We start from the raw sequence: 19,775 nt of genomic DNA on the forward strand, positions 1-19,775 counted from the left end.
ATTAATGAGAATGACTTCTATGTTTTCATACGATGTGTAAATTTCACAGCAATAAGAAGAGAGTGTAAACTTGGGTTTACAGAGCTAGTAATAGGTTCAAGGTCACTAATGCTCCCTTTTCTAAACTATTTTAATATTCTCATTGTCAACGATGTTCTGCTACACACAGTACACCTTCTGCTGGGTGCATACGCATGTCCTATCGCTCCCACCAACTTTCCACCTGCTACTGTATGTAATGGTTACCACTGCCCCCTGAAGACACCCAGAGGTCAGTTAAGCCACCTTAGAGGGTGAAAGGGAGAGGCAGCGTCCCGGTGTCCGTACACCTCAGACAGTCTGAATGGGGGTCGTAAGCGATGCCCTTTCCCTGCAGGGGACTCCCCTTTAATGACTCCCTTTTATTGTTCCTTTTCCCTACTTCTCCCTACCTGCACATGGCTGTTTGGTATGTGGGCGGGCTGACCAATTAATACTCAATCTTGGGAGAGGGGGATTTTAGGCTTTCTCCTACCAAGACACAAACCAGGCATGCTTGTTGTGAATGTGATCCACCTTCTCTTTGTGAAAGGAAGACTAACTTCAGGGAGCCTAGGCTGATGATGTATGCTGCTCTACTGATCCCTGCCCAGCTTATTCTGTAAGAAATGTCTGCTGATTGCACCACTAGAAAAGTCCTGGGCTGTGCTCTGCTCCAAATGGCTTTATTAGGAACTTGTGAATACGGTGACACCGCAACTTCATTTATTTCTCTAAACACACAAATCTGGTTTGCGCATGCCAGATAATAATAATAATAATAAAAATTCAGCTTACAGTTTTGGAAAGATGTTCTCATTATTGCCAGTAGGGTGGGTGGCTGTGGGCTTAATCAGACTGAGCTTTTGGGGTGCGTATCAGCAGCTTCCCTTGTCTTAAAAAGTGACAGAGCGTAAGGGGATATTGGTATGTCATTTACTTCTTCCTTCATTAACCGGTGTAGTTCTAATTACATTCGGATTGCAATTACCCATTTATTTAAAGAATAATTAAAAGCCCCAGTATCTCAAGGTTTAGAATTCATTTTTGTTTCTACTGCTACCAATGGTTTTTTTAAAACAACCTAATGTAATTTTTCTAGATCTCATTTCTCTTAGTTTTAAAATGAGAGCATTTTCCATCTTTAATATTCATTGATTCTATGCACTTGAGACTGGTTGGGAGCTAGTCAAAGCACAAAAGCATCACTTTTAAAGTTAACTTAGACATTTGCTTAAAAAATACTAAGACTAGTAAGAGTAAGGCTGGAAAAGCTCCAGTCTTTACAAGTAAGCTGTCCAGGAGGCAGCAGTCGCCTGGCAGTCCACTGCTGCTTTGTCATTTAAGGAATCGAGACTTTTGTGTCTTTTACCACTTATGATCTTCTTTCCCATGAAAACAGCATCCCCAGGTGGTCTAAGGTACCCAGCAGCTTTCTGAGTCCTGAGGGTGAATAGAATTCGTGGTAAGCAAAGGAAAATACTATTAATGTTAAGGAGCTAACATGCCTGCATGGTGTGAATGATTAATACCCTCAGGTCCTAACTGAAAAGTTAGAGGTTGGAGCTCACCCAGAGGCATCATGGAAGAAAGGTCTGGAGACAGCCTCAGAAAGCAGGCATAAGAAATCCTAGAGAGTACCGTTCTGTTTGCTGACAGAGGAGGTCGCCACGAGTAACTGTTGACTCCATGGCAACTGGTTTGGTTTTGGCTTTAAGGAGCAACGAGAGAGTGTGAGAGCAAGCACAACATCTAAGGCAGCTCCTAGTCATACAGAAGTGCTAAGGGAAACAGATAATTTTAACAACAGAGCGCTGGTGAAGATTCATTACAACATTAAAAGGGTGTTCCAGAATACTAAAAACAAAAAAAGGAAAGTCACCGTTGCCTGGGAAATCAAGTGATGATAGAGCTCAGGGCTCTGCTTAAGAATAAAAAGAGATGGAAGTCACAAAGGAAATAAGAATGTTGGAGGGCAGGCGAATGTCTAACATATTTCACTGTGAATTCCATAAGGAGAAAAAGAAACAGCATGAAAGTGGGAGACAGAAGGGAATTTCATGTATTTAAAAGTACCCACGCCTGAAGATGGGAAGGTTTACTGAGATCCAGTCAGGACAGATGAAACACACACGTCTAAGCATGTCCTGCTAAAATTTTGTAATTTCAAGAATAGAGAGAAAACACTAGATGCCATCAGACGAGAAAACTGGGTTACTAACAAAGGGAAAAGAAATAACAGTAGCTTTGGACTTTCAGTTTACAATATTAGATACTAGGAAACAGTAGATTAGTATCAACCAGCAACCCTCAAATATTAAATCTAGTCAGACAGCATTTCATCTATCAGGATGAAAGAGTGATATGTGCAATAACAAAAAGATTCAGATAATAAATCACCAAGGAATATATTAGAAAAAAAGATTCTCAGGGAACAAATGAATCAGAACAAAGACCTCAAGACTGAGGCAGATGTACAGGAAAGAACACAGTGTGGAAACACACACAAATGTGACTGATGGAGGGAATTATACTATGTGAACCGAACATGGATTCCTGCAGTCGTCAAGACAAACTACAAAAACCCTTATACCTGTCTTAAGGACCTAAGACCTATCTCAGTGGAATGTGAGGGAAGGGGAAGGAGAAGGAGTCCAAAGGCCTCATGCTGTTGGTTCAGGGGAAGGATGGGAGAAACAGGGCAGCATTTACTTATCAGAACATGTTTTCTCAATATAAAATTGCTCTTTGATATAAAGTTCTCTCTTACACACATGAGTGTCCCTGGATTTGGTTCTCTGGCCACACAGGATTAACACATTTTTAATAGTAAGATGCTGGATTGGGCTAAAAAATACCCCCTCCCAATTTAATGTTGCTTACAAAGGATATACTTACAGAGACTGAAAACAAAGTGTGGGCCAAAATAGGCACCAGGAAATGTAACTAAGCAAGAAACAAGCAGTGATATATTAAAAGTCTAAGTGGAATTTTAAATTAAAAGATCGAGAAAAGAAAAAGACAGTGAATTAGGACAAAAAGTAAACTTATAAAAACGACACAACAAGCCAGGGCTTTTTTCCCTCTGCATCTAGGACTCCTGATTACCCTACCAGACCCCTGCACATTACAGGCACTCAATAACTGAAGTCAGTGGGTCTGGGCCTCAAATTAAGTCCTCCAGAACAGTTCTGGGAATTAGTAGTGTTTAATTATCAAACTATAATCATAATATGGGCACATAAAATTGCTTGGGGTGGAGAAGATATTTAACATTTATATAATCATAAATCAAACTTTCTTTGAGAGAGGACTAGTATGAAACAGGACTGTATACTCAAACGTCTGTTAGGCTGACATGTGGAAACGGGAGTCAACTATGGTGTTGCTCAAGAGGGCATTCCTAGGTCTAATGGATGGAAGAAACTAGGAGGTAGACTTTGGCTCAATGTAATGAAAAAATATCTTTATAATAACAAGCCACCACGGAAGGACCTTGGGCCTCTACTCAAACACTCCCTCAATGCATGAATACCTTCTTTTATTAAATTGGAACTCTGTGATGCTCACTCTCCTGACACAACAGCTGGAGCCAAAGTGGGAGAACAAGTAAATGTGGTGAAGAAAGCTGATGGTGCCCGGCTATCAAAAGAGATAGTGACTGGGGTCTTAAAGGCTTGAAGATAAACAAGTGGCCAGCTAGCTCAGAAGCAACAAAGTCCACATGGAAGAACACACCAGCCTGTGTGATCGAGTTGTCCTGAAGGGATCAGTTATCAGTCATCAAAGAACAAAAAATCATATCATTGACTGCACACCTCCATGATAGGATCGCTGAAGACAAAGGGGTGCATAAGCAAATGTGGTGAAGAAAGCGGATGGTGCCCGGCTATCAAAAGAGATAGTGTCTGGGGTCTTAAAGGCTTGAAGGTGAACAAGCGGCCATCTAGCTCAGAAGCAAAAAAGCCCACATGGAAGAAGCACACCGGCCAGTGCGATCACGAGGTGCCAAGGGACCAGGTATAAGGCATCATGCAAAAAAAAAAAAAAAGACGTAAGTGTGTGTATGTAGGTGTTTATGTGTGTATATGTATATATATACCATATTAAATGAAGGGGGAAGTGCAGAGTGGAGACCCAAGGCTCAAGTGTCGGCCAATGGAGATCCCCTCATAGAGGCGTTTAGGAGAGGAGATGGGTTAATTAGGGTGCGAGGTAGTACCGATGAAGAACACAGCTTTCCCCCAGATCCTGGATGCTTCCTCCCCCCAACTACTATGATCCGAATTCTACCTTGCAGGGCTGGATAGGGCAGAGGCTGTACACTGGTACATATGAGGGCTGGAGGTACAGGGAATCCAGGGTGGATGATACCTTCAGGACCAAGGGTATGAGGGACGATGCTGGGAGAGTGGAGGGTGAGTGGGTTGGAAAGGGGGAACTGATTACAAGGATCCACGTGTGACCTCTTCCCTGGGAGAGGGACGGCAGAGAAGGGGGGGAAGGGAGACTCCGGATAGGGCAAGATATGACAAAATAACGATGTGTAAATTACCAAGGGCACATGAGGGAGGGAGGAAAGGGGAGGGAGGGAAAAAAAAGAGGACCTGATGTAAGGGGCGTAAGTGGAGAGCAAATGCTTTGAGAATGATTGGGGCAGGGAATGTATGGATGTGCTTTATACAATTGATGTATGTATATGTATGGATTGTGATAAGAGTTGTATGAGTCCCTAATAAAATGTAAAAAAAGAAAAGAGGAGAAAAAAATGATTAGGGCAAAGACTGTACAGATGTGCTTTATACAATTGATGTATGTATATGTATGAACTGTGATAAGAATTGTATGAGCCCCAATAAATTGTTAAAAAAAAACAAAAAACAAGCCACCAAACAACAATGTGCTGCCTTATAAGGCAACAGGTTTTTCTCCCTACAAAAATTCAAACAAACTCTTGTGTCTAGCTGTTAAGAGGTTCTCCTCAACACCTTCACTGGGAAAGGTTGGACTAGCTAACTTCCTTCAAAACTAAGATGTCGTGGTTCTATGGAAGTAATGAAAGTTACATAAGCAAAACGGTGATTGTCAATGTGGCACTGAAATCAGTGTTGCAATAGGTACTCATCTGTCAGTTATATTCCCCTTCCTCTCACTCTGTGAGCAGTCATCCAGCTACTAGATTAGAATGGAAAGATAAAATAAATCACCCTGTCCCCCAAATAAAAGCACCCTTTCTTCCTAAAGCCATGACATCCATCTTCAATTCGGAAGATGGTTACCAATAATAATAACAGCTTCCCCAGATTCTAACTTCACCCTCCATAGAGAGTTAAATTAGAATGTGTCCATTCCAAAGAAAGGTAACCCACCAGAATGCTCAACCTATAGAATATCACTGATATCAAACAAAAGTAAAATGTTTCTCTTAGCATCATCGGAACAAGGGATATCCTTGCTGATGTCAAAGCAGAGAACACCAGAAAGATGTTTACTTGTTTCATTGGCTACACAGGCATTTGACTGCGTGGATTGTAACAGATTATGGATCACTTTGAGAAGAATGGGAATGCCAGAGCACTTTATTGTGCTCAGAAGGATCTAGTACACGAATCAAGAGGCAGTTGTACACACAGAACAAGAGAATACTGACTGCATGGTTTAAAATCAGGAGAGGTGTGCGTCAGGTTGTAACTTCTTCACCACACTCGTTCAATCTATATGCTGAGGAAATAATTACAGAAGCAGGATTCGGTGAATACGAATAAGGATTGGAGAAAGGCTTATCAACACGTGAAATAAGTAAATGACATCCTGGCTTGCTGACAGTGAGGAGGGCTGCAGCACTTGCTGATGAAGATCAAGGATTGTCATCTTCAGCTTGGATCACAACTCAATGCAAGGAAGAGCAAAACCCTCACACCTGAACCAATGGAGAAAAGGTTGAAGTTTCAAAGATTTTGTCTTAACATGGATCCATAATCAATGTTCATGGGAGTAGCAGTTAAGAGATCAAAAGACACACTGCATGAGGTCAATCTGCGGCACAAGCCCTCTTTAGAGTGCTGAAGAGCAAGGGTGCGACTTGGAGGGCTAAGGTGTGCCTGATCCAAGCCATGGTGTTCTCCACTGCTTCCTGTGCATGTGAAAGTTGGACACTGAATAAGAAAGACTGAAGAGGAATTTATGCATTTGAACTGTGGTGCTGGAGAAGGATATTGAAAGTGCTGTGGACTTCTAAAAGATAAATCGATCTGTATTGGAAGTAAGGCCAGAGTGTTCCTTACAAGCAAGGAGAGCAAGCCTTCTTCCCCTTACACACTTTGGACATGTTGTCGGAGAGACCAGTCCCTGGAGAAGGACACCATGTTTGGTAACGGGGAGGGCGATGAGAAGAGTAAGGCCCTCGACAAATGAAGGACACAGCGATTGCATCACTGGGCTCATCAGGCACAGGAACATTGTGAGGATGGCGCAGCACTGGGCAGTGTTGGTTCTGTTGTGCATAGAGTTGCTATGGGTTGGATCCAACTTGAGGGCACCTGACAACAACAGAGTTCTAATTTAATTAGGTATTAAAACACCAGTCAATTTTTTTAAATAATTTTTTTTTAATCAGGGGAGAGTGCGAACGCAGTCCCCCACTACCACAAATTATGCAGTCGAGTTTCCCACATTTGGGGAAATCGCAGGGGTCAGCACATCCGGAGTGCAATGGATAAGCCTCGCCCTGGGAAAACCACCTTCGTGATCATGGTATCTCCCCTGCCAGAACACCAGTCAATTTAATGAGGTAGTACAAGGAAAACATATCTGAAAATGAACGTATTAGGATGAGGGTGGCTTCCTGAAACCACATGAACTAATCAGCTTCTCTGATGAGAGGAAAGATCCCGATAATGCAATATGCTCTGAGTTTACATCCTTTCAGATTCTAACCGCTTGCCCTAGGGACTCAACTTAATGTCAGACTCCTTTGCTTTTTAAAATTTGCATCTGCCATAAGCCACTACAACCCTGGTTCTGGCATAACGTTCTTTTTACTTTAGTATGAAATTTGCTGTAAAATTCAAAACCAAAACGGAGTCTTTACTCAAGTTTTAATCTCATGAATTTCAGAAAGAGCATTCAGAATGCAAATGCAGTTTTATTTTAAAATATTTAATATAAACACCCAGACGGACAACAGCTGCTAATTAGTTTCATCTGTTACACCAACTGTGAGCGCTAGCATTTTAAGATGAGTGAAGATGACAGCAGAGTAGAAAGAAGTTCTAGGATTTGAAGATTAAAGAACAGTAGCTGGAGAGAAAAACAGTTTGGGATATATGCTAATTATATACTAGTTTATCCATAGGTCAAGGATGAACTCTTCAATCACAGATATTTTCTGGGTGTCCACTTCAGGTATAGAGTCAGATTACATACAACATGTAGCCATAAGGTCACCCTCTTTTGGTCCACTGGATGCTCTGGCACTATGAAATCACATGAAGAAATAGGAAGCACACACTTGCCTTTGAATTTAGAGTCTATGTTTATTTAGAGTCTAGTTTATTTAGAGAAAATAAATGCAAACAAACCAAAACAAAACCCACCACCACCACCACCACCACCACCACCAAAACAAACCTAGGAAAATGAGTGAAATAAGCAATAAAATGAATTCACTGATCAAATTATAAACATATTAATTTAAACTAAAATGCACCTAATAGGAAGTGCTATAAACGTGAGTGGAAGAGAATGACCAGGAAAGGTTTGGGATAATTACGAAAGGCTTTCTAGAAGAGATTTCTTTTTGTCGGGGTAGGGTCCGTTTCTTAAGGTACAATAATACTTGGATTATTGATTACTGGAATAAATAGTAACAACAGCAAAGGCAGTTTGATAGGATTAAGAAAGCCAACTGTTAACCACTGCTAGAACAGCCTCTCACCCAAGAGGGGGAGGAATTCAATCAAACGCTTTTGTTAAAAAGAAAGAATACTCTAGTTAACTCACTGAGGATGAGAGACCTCTGCTGATAGGTGACCAGAACAGGAATCAGTTATGTTGCCTCGGAAGTGACAACGACATTTTGATGTGCCTGACACAAGGGATGGACGGATGGATTGTGATAAGAGCTGTACAAGCCCCCAATAAAATGATTACAACAACAACAACAAACCCTTAATTTTGAGCAGAAAAGGGTTTATTTCATAATGCAGTGCAGCCAGTTTATAAAGATAAGAACCAATTAAATTCTAATCTAAATTTTCAGTGATGATTAGAAATCGCTACTTTAAGAACATTAGGGAAGCACTAGGAAGCTAGGAATGTGTTTGGTTCACAAATTGGAAGATGTAAGGCACTGAGCTTTGCCCAAATAACCGCTGTACTGTTAAGTCTATCTTGATAATTTCAGCTAAATGTGCCAGTTTTATAAGAACCCAATTTGCTATCTCAGTATTCGTTCCCCTTCTGCTTCATGCTTTAATGTGAAGAGGCAGCTTCGGAAATTGGCAGCAGCAGGAGCAGGCAATTCAAATCCCAAACACCAATCTATGCCAGCACCCAGTGAGCCTGGCATGATTGGAGTGGGGCAGGCTTCTGGGAGGGCAATTTTCCAGAAGGGGGGACACTTTTCTTAATTATGGGAATTTCCCAGTCTTTCAGACTTTGAAAGGCTAGAAGGTCTAAGTCAGCAGTTTGGAAGCTACATTATTGAGCGGTCTTCAAACTGCATAGGAATAGAGTTAAATCAGCTAGAAATGACCTACGTTCAATTAATGCTGAAATTTATTTAAAGATGTTTTCCCTAGTGAATTTTGTCTATTTGGATCATAATGCTTGTCATTTTCAAGGAGTTAGTGTATGAGGTCATCTTTTAAAGATTGCGGGGAGCTGCTCCTTGACTTTTAAGCTAAACACCACCCCAGGTCCACTTGGATTCATTATTCTTAAGATTTTTTTCTTCAGATATATGAAATGAATTACTCTAGCCACTCAGTACTTTTTGGTTTGCCGTGTTTTAGTTGCTGAGACAATTTTGCCACAGTATCAAACTTTCTGGCTCATTCCTATAGCCAAGGCTTTGGACTTGCTTTCACAAGCCCTGTAAGATTCCTTTGGGCAGCTGCTCAGAAGTAAATTTGCAAATAGAGAATCCCAAAATAATGGAGATCAACCTTATTTATATAATTATTTGCCTATCCAGACTTCCTCATTTATCTTTGACTCTTCCTTTATAACAGGGAAACATTAGTTCACACTAGCTGATAAGTTATTGAATTGCGAAGGAATCCCCCAAATGTAGGCTGATTGCCATAAGAGGTTTCTGCCCATTTTTTGTTTGTTTGTTTGTTTACTGGTCATTCTGAGCTGACTCTCAGGACACTTGAGGGACCCTGTAGGCTTCTGCCACTTACTTCCTCTCAAAGCACATTTACTCGCGCCAAAAAGCCGAGCCAAGCCCATGGTCATTGAGTCTCTAGCCTCATAGTGACCCTACAACACAGAGCAGAGCTGCCCCTGTGGGTTTCTGGGGCAGCACATCTTTACAGGCGCAGAAAACCCAGTCTTTCTCCCATGGAGCGATATATGAATTCAAACTATTGGTGATGGAGCGGTTATGCATTGGGCTAGGATCTGCATGGTTAGCAATTCAAAACCACGAACAGCTCTGTGGGAGAAAGACTTTTTTTTTTTAAAAAAAACTCCTGTAAACAGTTTCAGTCTTGGCAACCCACAGGAGGTCGATATCAGTCAGCATTGACTCAATGGCAGTGTTTGGTTTGGTTTTGGACTTTGCTGTTAACAACCCAATTTGTAAGTCACCATGCTACCAGAGTTACCTAAGATTAATCTATAGATTAACAAGATGATGACCGACTCAAATTTTATTAACAAAATAATGCTTAGGGGATCTGGTCACAGTCCTGGGCTATTAATGCAGGAATTTGCAAAATGTCAACCAATCAGAATTTTTCCTTGTAAGATCCTGAATTTTTGGTACTTAAATCCTGTAAAGAATTCCTTTCACCAGAATATTTTGGTGAAGACTAACTAGGTGCTATTAGATCCAGATCCCTTTACTCTGTCATTAAAATTCTTTGCTTTAATTGTACCAGGGACTCCAGTTTGTTCCTTGACAATAGAAACTTTGAGAGAAGAAACAAGGACACAGTTTCACGGTAGACATGTCCCATATCTCATACTGCTTCATGCTCGAGGTGAAGGGAGATGGGACTGCAAGGAGGTGTATGCCCACTCCACAGGTCTGCTAATCCAAAATCCCCGGGCTAACGAGTTTCATATTTGCGCTACACTCGGCATCCTTTTCTCCGCTTCTGTTACCGCCTGGCAAACTGAGTGACTAGCCATGGGCTGGTTACTACCTGCTGAGACAAGCCCATGAACAACTTGCTTAACATGCTTACCAGCAGTTAGGGGCAGGACCTGGTTTTATTTATCATTTTATCTCTACCGTCAGGATAGCTTTGCTTATGGTAGGCATCCAAAAATTGGTTATAAAATAAAAAAGTAAAAAACTCACCAATAACTGTAGGTATATGCCAAGATATAGTTATAAAGATGCTCATGATATATTTAACAACTGACAAAGATTTGAAACTATGAAAGAGATTTTAAAAATCACACTGTAATTTATACATAAACATTAAAGAAATACAGTAGATGAATATGAAATATTAGGCTTGAGCAGTTTCAACAGAGAGGGAAAGACATAAAGTTCAGAAGGAAAGGGATCTCCTCTCCATGAAAGGGAGAACCATCTAGTTTATTATAATTAAGAGGTAGCTTTACTTAGGGGGCCACAAAGTGCTTCCTAAATGTGCCTGCCATTTGTTCTCACTTTTCTATGATCTACAGATCTAATATTTGGCAACTGAGGCCCTTATTACTAATTTGCAGTTATTCTCATTTTTAGTGGTAGATAAGCTTCATAAAGTCACTGTGAACCCTGAATTCAGGAATACTGAACCATTTCTCCTAGGGGAAATGAACGGTTAGATTCCACCTCCACTTAACCAGCATAAGGTTCAGGTTTTTCCCCTTTAAGTGCTTTGGATTTTCTGCATGGTTTTTGAAAGATTGTAAACCAATGGGTTTGAAAGTCTTTTGTCAACATCTTTGGAAAAAAGCCAGTCTCAGTGGTGTTGCAATTCTGCTCTCCCGATGATCCCTTCCCTCCATAACACATAGCAGGTACTTAATAAAATTGCTCTGTAGTCTCCGAATCTGCAGAACCTGTCTGGTCTCTAATTTAATTTATTTTTTTTTGCCCTGAATAGCCACCCTCACCCCACATTTTTATTGTGGTAAAATATTATGTGATGCTCACCTCCTGAAACAATTGCTGAAGACAAATGGGTGCATAGCAAATGTGGTGAAGAAAGCTGATGGTGCTCAGCTATCAAAAGATATAGCATCTGGGGTCTTAAAGGCTTGAAGGTAAACAAGTGGCCATCTAAGTCAGAAGCAACAAAGCACACATGGAAGAAGCACACCAGCCTGTGTGATCACGAGGTGTTGAAGGGATCAGGTATCAGGCATCATCAGAACAAAAACTCATATCATTGTGAATGAGGGGCAGGGGGAGTAGAGTGGAGACCCAAAGCCCATTTGTAGGCCACTGGACATCTCCTAATGGAAGGTTCTCGGGGAGGAGACGAGCCAGTCAAGGTGAGATACAGCAACGATATAAAATACAACTCTCCTCTAGTTCCTAAATGCTTCCTCACTCCCTCCCCCCTCCACTATCATGATCTAAATTCTCCCTTACAAATCTGGCTAGACCAGAGGATGTACACTGATACAGATAGGAACTGGAAACACAGGGGATCCAGGGCGGATGATCTCTTCAGGACCAGTGGTGTGAGTGGCAATACTTGGAGGGTAGAGGGAGGGTGGGTTGGAAAGAGGGAACCGATTATAAGGATCTACATGTGAACTCCTCCCTGGGGGACGGACAACAGAAAAGTGGGTGAAAGGAGATGTTGGACAGGGCAAGATATGACAAAATAATAATTTATAAATTATCAAGGGCTTAAGAGGGAGGGGGAGAGGGGAAAAATGAGGAACTGATGCCAGGGGCTTAGGTGGAGAGCGAATGTTTTGAGAATAATGAGGGTAATGAATGTACAAATGTGCTTTACACAATTGACGTACGTGTAAATTGTGATAAGAGTTATATGAGCCCCTAATAAAGCAATTAAAAAAACAAAAAGAAAAGAATTTCCAGAGATTCAAGTCAGATTCAGAAGATGTAGAACAAGGGATATATATCATTGCTGGTGTCAGATGGATTTTGGTTTAAATAGAGACTACCAGAAAGATGTTTACTTGTATTTTATTGACTACATAAAGGAATTCAACCATGTGGATTAGAAATAAACTGGATAGACTTGGGAAGAATGGGAATTCCAGAACATTCATTGTGCCCATGCAGAACTTGTACATGGATCAAGAGGCAGTTGTGCAAACAGATCAGGGAGTAGTACATGGTTTTAATCAGGAAAGATGCGTGTCAGGTTTGTACCGTTGCAGCATATCCCTTCAATCTCTACGCTGAGACAATCAGCAGAGAATCTGGATCATATGAAGAAGAATGCAGCATCAAGATTGGAGGAAGGCTTATTGAAAACTTGTGATATCCAGATGACACCACTTTATTTGCTGAAAGTGAGGAGGACTTGAGGCACTTTATGAAGATAAAGGATTGTAGCCTTCAGCCTGGATTACAACTCAATGTAAGGAAGAGCAAAATTCTCACAACTGGACCAATCAATAGCATCATGATGATGGAGACAAGGCTGAAGTTTCAAGGAGTTGTCTTAACATGGATCCATAATCAATGCTCATGGAAGTATAAGTCAAGAGATCAGACACATTGCATTAGGTAAATCTGCTATACAAGACTGCTTTAGAGTATTGAAGAAAAAGGATATTACATATGCATGTGAAAGTTGGACAAAGAATAAGGAAGACTGAAGAGAAATTGATGCATTTGAAATGTGGTGCTCGAGAAGAATATTCAAAGTATTATGGACTTCTAAAAGGACAAACCAATCTGTGTTGGAAGAAGTAACCCCAGAGTGCTCCTTAGAGGCAAGGATAGTCAAGATTTAGTCTTCCAGAGTTTGGGCATATTGTCAGGAGAGATCAGTCCTTGTAGAAGCACATCATGTTTGGCAGTAAAAAAGAGGAAGTCATGCAATGAGCTGTATTGACAGTATAGCTAACTGCATCAATGGGCTCAGGCACAGGAACAATTCAGAGGATGTCACAGGTCTGTGCAGTGTTTAGTTCTATTGTGCGTAGTGTTGCTCTGGGTTGGAGCTGATTCATCAGCACCTAACAACATTAACAACAGAGAAGGCTATCAATTGTGGGTAAGAAGCCTAATGGCTTGGTTCTGTGAACATTTCCTTCTCTGTGTGTGTAACTACATAAATGTCACCTCAATTAAACTTTGTAAGCCAGATGATGATTACTGAATACTGATACTCTCGTTCTAAGTAATGTTCTTTAGACATTGCTTACATTGTCTTTATATCTAATCTGTTTTATAAATACTACTTCTAAATATGAGCTTAAACTCTGGAGCTTTTAAAAAATTATGTCATTAAGCTGTAACTTCCTCAAGGGCTACATCTATGTCTATTTTGGCATTGTATTCTCAATAACCCTTCGTTCAAAATTCATAGTACACGTGTGAATAAAATTTACTACATTCTTCCCACTTCCTGTGATTCATGGAGCAGCAGTGTGGGCATTATTTAGAAACTTGTTAGAAAAATGCAAAATGTCAGGCCAGCCTAGATTTACTGAATCTGAATCTGTATTTTAGCAAGATTCCTGGGTGCTTCCCATAGCACACAGTCATAACCGACTAAAGTTATGATGGCCTAGATTGCTGGCACTGTCCGTACACTGCCTCGCATTTTTACTAACCTCATCTTAAACCATCTACTTGAGTCCCCATTCGGATTAGTCTGGTCTGATCTGGGTAGCTGTTCACTTTGCTTTTCTGTTTTGTTCACTACTTGCTTCCCACATGGAATACCATGCCCTCTGCTTTCCCAAATCCCACCTATCCTAACCTTTAAAAAATAATTTTTACCTGTATAAAACTCCTTCTGCCACCACCACCCACCACCACCACCACCACCACCACAAAAAAGAGAAAAAAAAAAACTCCTTCTGGCCACTCTATAGTGGTATTTTTCCTGCTGATATGCTTATATTTATTAATTTAGCCTCATAGTGATGGAGGATTATGGATTGTCCATCTAAAGGGGTTTAGATCCCATTTCCACCTCTGCCATTAGCTAACATGCTGTATAATTCTGAGCAAGTTATGTAATTTTTCTGGGTTTTATATTAGAGCTTAAATTCTGAGCACCAGGTTTTTAGAAAGCTAAGTGTAACAGTGAAAGCCCTAAATCCATTTATAGAGTCTCTATGTGGATTTAGCCTCTATTGAATTCTTTCAGACCACTTATCAGCTGTGAATGGCCTTGCCCTTCTCAGGCAGAGTGCATTAGAGAGTGGAGGCGTATCATTTCCCAACCCTAATCCAGTCCCTAAATCGTAGGTACTTATTTGGGGTTGCTCTTAATGTAAATTGGGGTGTTAGGGTTGCATGTTCATGAGTTATACCCTAACTGCTTTAAATTGTAAAATTTTCTGTTGAACATAACCAGATGTGTCCCAATCCTGGTTCCATGCCTGCTTCTGTAGTCCCACCTGCAAGGGCAGCAGTTCCCTTGTCCTGCCCTGCCCTGTTTAAGTTACTAGCTCTATAAGTCCGTGGGCACCATTATGACTACTTACTTGTGGTCTCCCTCATTTGGATGAGGTCTTTGTTTTTGTCCTGTTTAGGACTTAAGAGATGTTCTCCTTAAATTATATTTGAGATTTGGAGTCTCTTTTGTCCCTGAAAGTTTCAATATATGTCTTTGTGAAGAAAACACCCCACACATCCCAACAGTAGTATATCTCACATAATGAGAGAAAGTATGTTCAGGGAATGTATTTAAAAACACGTAATTTATAAATGAATGCTTTTCAAATATAGCTGCTAACTCTCAGGTATCTGAAATATACACTTATAAAACTCACTGCATTTTTACTTTTCCCTCTTTTTAAATGAAAAGTACAGCAAGTAAAGGGAAACTTCAGCCTAGCTGAATCCAAATCATTAACCAAGTCATACTCTGCAACATTAAATCAAAACAAGACAAACTCAAACCTTTTTCATAGACTTTCTTGAGTTATTTCTCTCCTTACTTCAAACATAAGATTGTTTTCTCCCATGACCCTCCTAGTTTCTCTGGCGAGTTTCATAGCGAGACTGTAGCACAATGACATTGTTGTTCACCAGCAAAAGGCGGCATGGGAGGAGAAGAATGAAAAGAGGCAGCCCTCACAGAATACCAATAAGATGTAGATTAAATCTTGTTTCCTTGGCTAACTCCCAGCACAGATTTCCATTAGAACAGTTAAAAATTCTCTCCTCCCACACCCCACCTCTGCATTCTAAACCATTCACTGGGGGCCTGTTCAATATAGCACTCTAAGGCTGAGAAAGATTTGCATCAACTGTAATTTTAAAAATATTTTCAGTTTGATGTAACTGTACTGCTTTCAGAAAGAAGAAAATACACTAGAGATGTGCATAGTCTCCAAGTAAACTATAACCTGTTTATAGTTTTTCTCTACTTCATGCTGTTTTCAAGGCATATATTAAGAGTTAAACTTAATAACATTAATTATTGGAAAATGTGTATCACAGATGAACAGAGTAGACTCCAGAAAAGTAAATTTTAGTGTACCAATATAGGGAATTTTTTATGGCTTTTTGGTCTTTATAGCTAAGTCAAGACAGCATATGAGGGGGTACATTCGAAATCCAGATTCCCCCCCGCAAAGCTATGCCTTTAATTTTTTTTACAAGACAACCTTATCACCTTCAAAGTACTCTCCAATACACTGAATACATTTGTCAAATCTGCAATTCTATTCTTGGAAACATTTTTCTAACTCATCTGCTTGGATGGTTGATAGCACCTCTCCTCATTTTTTTCTTTATGTCTTCAAATCGGTCCTTTCATGTCCATTTCATTCGTGGAAACAAAAAGAAGTTGCATGGAGCAAGGTCAGGTGAGTAAGGGGTGTGGGGCAAGAGAGGCATGTTGTTTTTGCCAAAAACTGGCGCAATGAGATGGCTAGATGAGTAGGTGCATTGTTGTGGTGGCAAAATCAGTCCCCCATCTGCTTCGAATCAGGCTTTTTAATGTTGCACACTATTACTCAATCTTTTCAGAATCTCTACATAGAAAGCTTGATTTAACAGTATGACCTGGTGGAACAAACTCCAAATGCACTATACCCCTCATATAAAGAAACCCAAATGAGCATCATTTGTTTGGGGTGCCCCACTACACACACACACACACACACACACACACACACACACACACACACACTATAGTATCTATATACTATATATAGTATAAACACAAACTCTCTGCCATTGAGTCAATTCCAACTCCTAGAGACCCTATAGAACAGTGTAGAACTGCCCCTGTGGGTTCCTTGTAACTCTTTATGGGAGTAGAAAGACTCATCTGTCTCCCGAGTCTAGCAGTATCAACCTGGAGCTGTTGACCTTGTGCTTAGGAGCCCAACACATGACCAACCACTGTGCCACCAGGGGCCCTTTTTGTAGAGCAGGATCCTCAAACTTCTTAAACAGGGGCCAGTTCACTGTCCCTCAGACCCGTTGGAGGGCTGGACTATAGTTTTAAAAAGAACTATGAACAAAATCCTACGCACACTGCACATATCTTATTTTGACGTAAAAAACAAAATGGGGCAAAAACACCCGGCGGGCTGCATGTGGCCCGCGGGCCGTAGTTTGAGGATCCCTGATGTAGAGTATATTAAAAATCTACACAGAGTAAGTGATAGAAAGGAGAATGGGTGTAAATTATAACAGAAAGGGTGAAAAAAGCTCCTTTCATCCTGTAATATTCTTAGAGCTAACCACCACACTTGGAGGCAGGGCCAGAGCCAGAGTCGCTGCGAAACAAACCCTCAAATCACCTGGTGAACTTGTGCCTGGAATTTCATGCCTAGATGCTTTGGGATGATATTTCTAATGTTATTTTGAGCCCTTGGACCATTCAGTTGATTGTTTGGTCTTTTTAAAAAATTAAGACGATTTTTACCTTTTTTCAAACAGTATCAAGATCAGTATAGTTGTTTACTTACTGGTCAGGTGCAAATTCAAATAAACAGCTGTTTTTGCCTTTTGGCAGTGGGCTCTTTCTACTCCCTTCTTGGGCTTGGGAGCCTATAAACAACCCTTGACACTGGCTTCATCAACATGGGCTCTAAGTTGCTGGTCACTTAGCTCTGCTCTTTTCTAGGACTAAATGTCCAAATACAAATGTTTTCAATGTTGAACACTTAAAAAGGAACAATGTTAAAATCAAACTATGTTCAAACTTTTGAATTTTAAGTATCTCAGAGGAAAAAATAAACATCAGGATGAAAATTAGAACTGTAACAGGTGAGACGATGTGACTGCTGCTCCCTTTCAGGCTACCCGCATGGTGCTTGTGAAGGATCCCAGTTTGTGCCTCAGCTGTTGGTTGTGTCATAGTGCATATCTTGTGAAACAGTTGGGGAAGCTCTTCAAAAATACCATTGGAGGGAAGAAGGATTCAGTATTATCTTAGGGGATTGAAGAGATAAGGTGGCCACCGGAAAGAGAGGGGGTGAAAATGAGCGACTAATGTGTCACTGCACCCATCATTCAGAGGGGTCTCCTAGATACATTCTCCTCCAGGCTGATGAAGAGACATTAATCCAAACCCACGGCCACAGAGTTGATTCCGGCTCTTAGTGCCCCGGGAGGACAGAGCAGAACTACTCTGCAGGGTTTCCGACCTTGTGGTGAGCAGCCCAATGCATCTCCCAGTGAACTAAAAATAGTGCAGCAGAGTCTGGTTGGGGGATCCCCAGAAAGACAAGACTTGTTTTATCATACAGAAAACACTGCTGATAGTCATAGAAAAACTTGGGAATTTAACAGAAGTTTGAGTTAAGTTAGCAGATGGGGGCAGGATGTTCTTTCAGATGGGCAATTATAATGGTATGTGGACCCCAAAACTGGGATGCTTGATGCGACTAAGATGGCTGAGATAGATCTAAATTAAACTCCATTTTTAATTAAACTGCAGCTTGGCCACAATCTCTGTTTCCGTTATTCTAAAAAGACAGTTTGTTCTTATAAAAGTTTAACTATTTGTAATCTTAAAAGAACAAGGGTCAAGATTTTAGCTTGTGTGAGGAACATTTTGTTAGATGTTGCTTGGTAATTCCAAAAGAATCCCTTGGTCAACATATTCTTAGGGGTTAGAAACACAACTAGTGATATTAAGAAGAACTATAGTTTAACAACCTCGCTTGTAATTTCTTGTTGTGTATCCTCTTTTTATCTTGTAGCCCTTTAACTTTTCCTGATACAAAACCTCAGTGTCCTTCTGTAATTTGGATATAATACCTGGCCAGATGGCAATTCCCATTTTGCTAATCTCTCCACCTTTTAATAAAACCTTCTGCTTTCACTTTTTTAATATTTATAAATCATTTTATTGGGGTCTCTTATAGCTATTATAACAATCCATACATCAATTGTATCAAGCACATTTATACAATGTTGCCATCATCAATTTCAAAATATTTTCTGCTCTGTCTTGTTTTTGAGCATGTTATTATCTCTGCAGGTCTGTCTAAATAAAATAGGCTGGATGAACAATCTGGAGGAGAAAACAATGGGACGGACAGTTCTGGGAGGACATGGGAGAGGGGGAGGTGGGGGGAAAAGTAGTGGTATTAACAAACTCAGGGACAAGGGAACAAAAAGTGATCCAAATTGGTGGTGAGGAGGATGGAGGAGGCCTGGTAGGGCATGATCAAGAGCAATGTAACCAAGAGGAATTACTGAAACCCAGATGAGGCCTGAGCATGATAGTGGGTCAAGAGGAAAGTCAAAGGAAACAATGGAAAGAGCTAGGAGGCAAAGGGCAGTAATAGAGGTCTAAATAAAGGCATGTACATATGCAAATATATTTATATGTGAGGATGGGGAAATAGATCTATGTGCATATATTTATAGGTTTAGTATTAAGGTAGCTGAAGGACGTTGGGCCTCCACTCAAGTACTCCCTTCATGCAAGAGTACTTTCTTCTATTACATTAGCATTCTATGATGCTCACCTTCCCAATACAACCACTGAAGACATAGCAGATGAATAAGCAAATGTGGTAAAAAAAAAGCTGATGGTGCCTGGCTATCAAAAGATATAGCGTCTGGATCTTAAAGGCTTGAAGGTAAACAAGCGGCCATGTAGCTCAGAAGCATCAAAGCCCATATGGAAGAAGCACACCAGTCTGCGTGATCATGAGGTGCTGAAGGGATCAGGCATCATCAGAATAAGAAATCGTATCATAGTGAATGAGGGGGGGAGTGCACAGTGGAGACCCAAAGCCCATTGGTCGGCCACTGGACATCCTCTTACAGAAGGGTCTTGGGGAGGAGATGAGTCAGTCAGGGTGTGACGTAGCAATGACGAAACATAGAAGTTTCCTCTAGTTTCTAAATGCTTTCTCTCCCCCACTATCATGATTCCAATTCTACCTTACAAATCTGGCTAGACCAGACGATGTACACTGGTACAGATAAG

The 19,775-nt window shown here is 40.7% G+C and overlaps 1 protein-coding gene and 1 non-coding gene across 11 annotated transcripts in view; both read right to left on the reverse strand.

Moving 5' to 3' along the window:
* The window catches only part of GPHN (gephyrin), a 634,470-nt gene that overhangs the window by 40,054 nt on the left and 574,641 nt on the right, over window positions 1-19,775 (reverse strand). The gene's annotated exons all lie outside the window — the stretch shown is intronic.
* Window positions 6,632-6,795, reverse strand: LOC142427201 (U1 spliceosomal RNA). The gene has a single exon (XR_012780012.1). It is a non-coding gene; the product is annotated as a U1 spliceosomal RNA (small nuclear RNA).

The sequence above is a fragment of the Tenrec ecaudatus genome, chromosome 14 (genome assembly GCF_050624435.1).
Source record: "Tenrec ecaudatus isolate mTenEca1 chromosome 14, mTenEca1.hap1, whole genome shotgun sequence".
Classification (NCBI taxonomy): domain Eukaryota; kingdom Metazoa; phylum Chordata; class Mammalia; order Afrosoricida; family Tenrecidae; genus Tenrec; species Tenrec ecaudatus.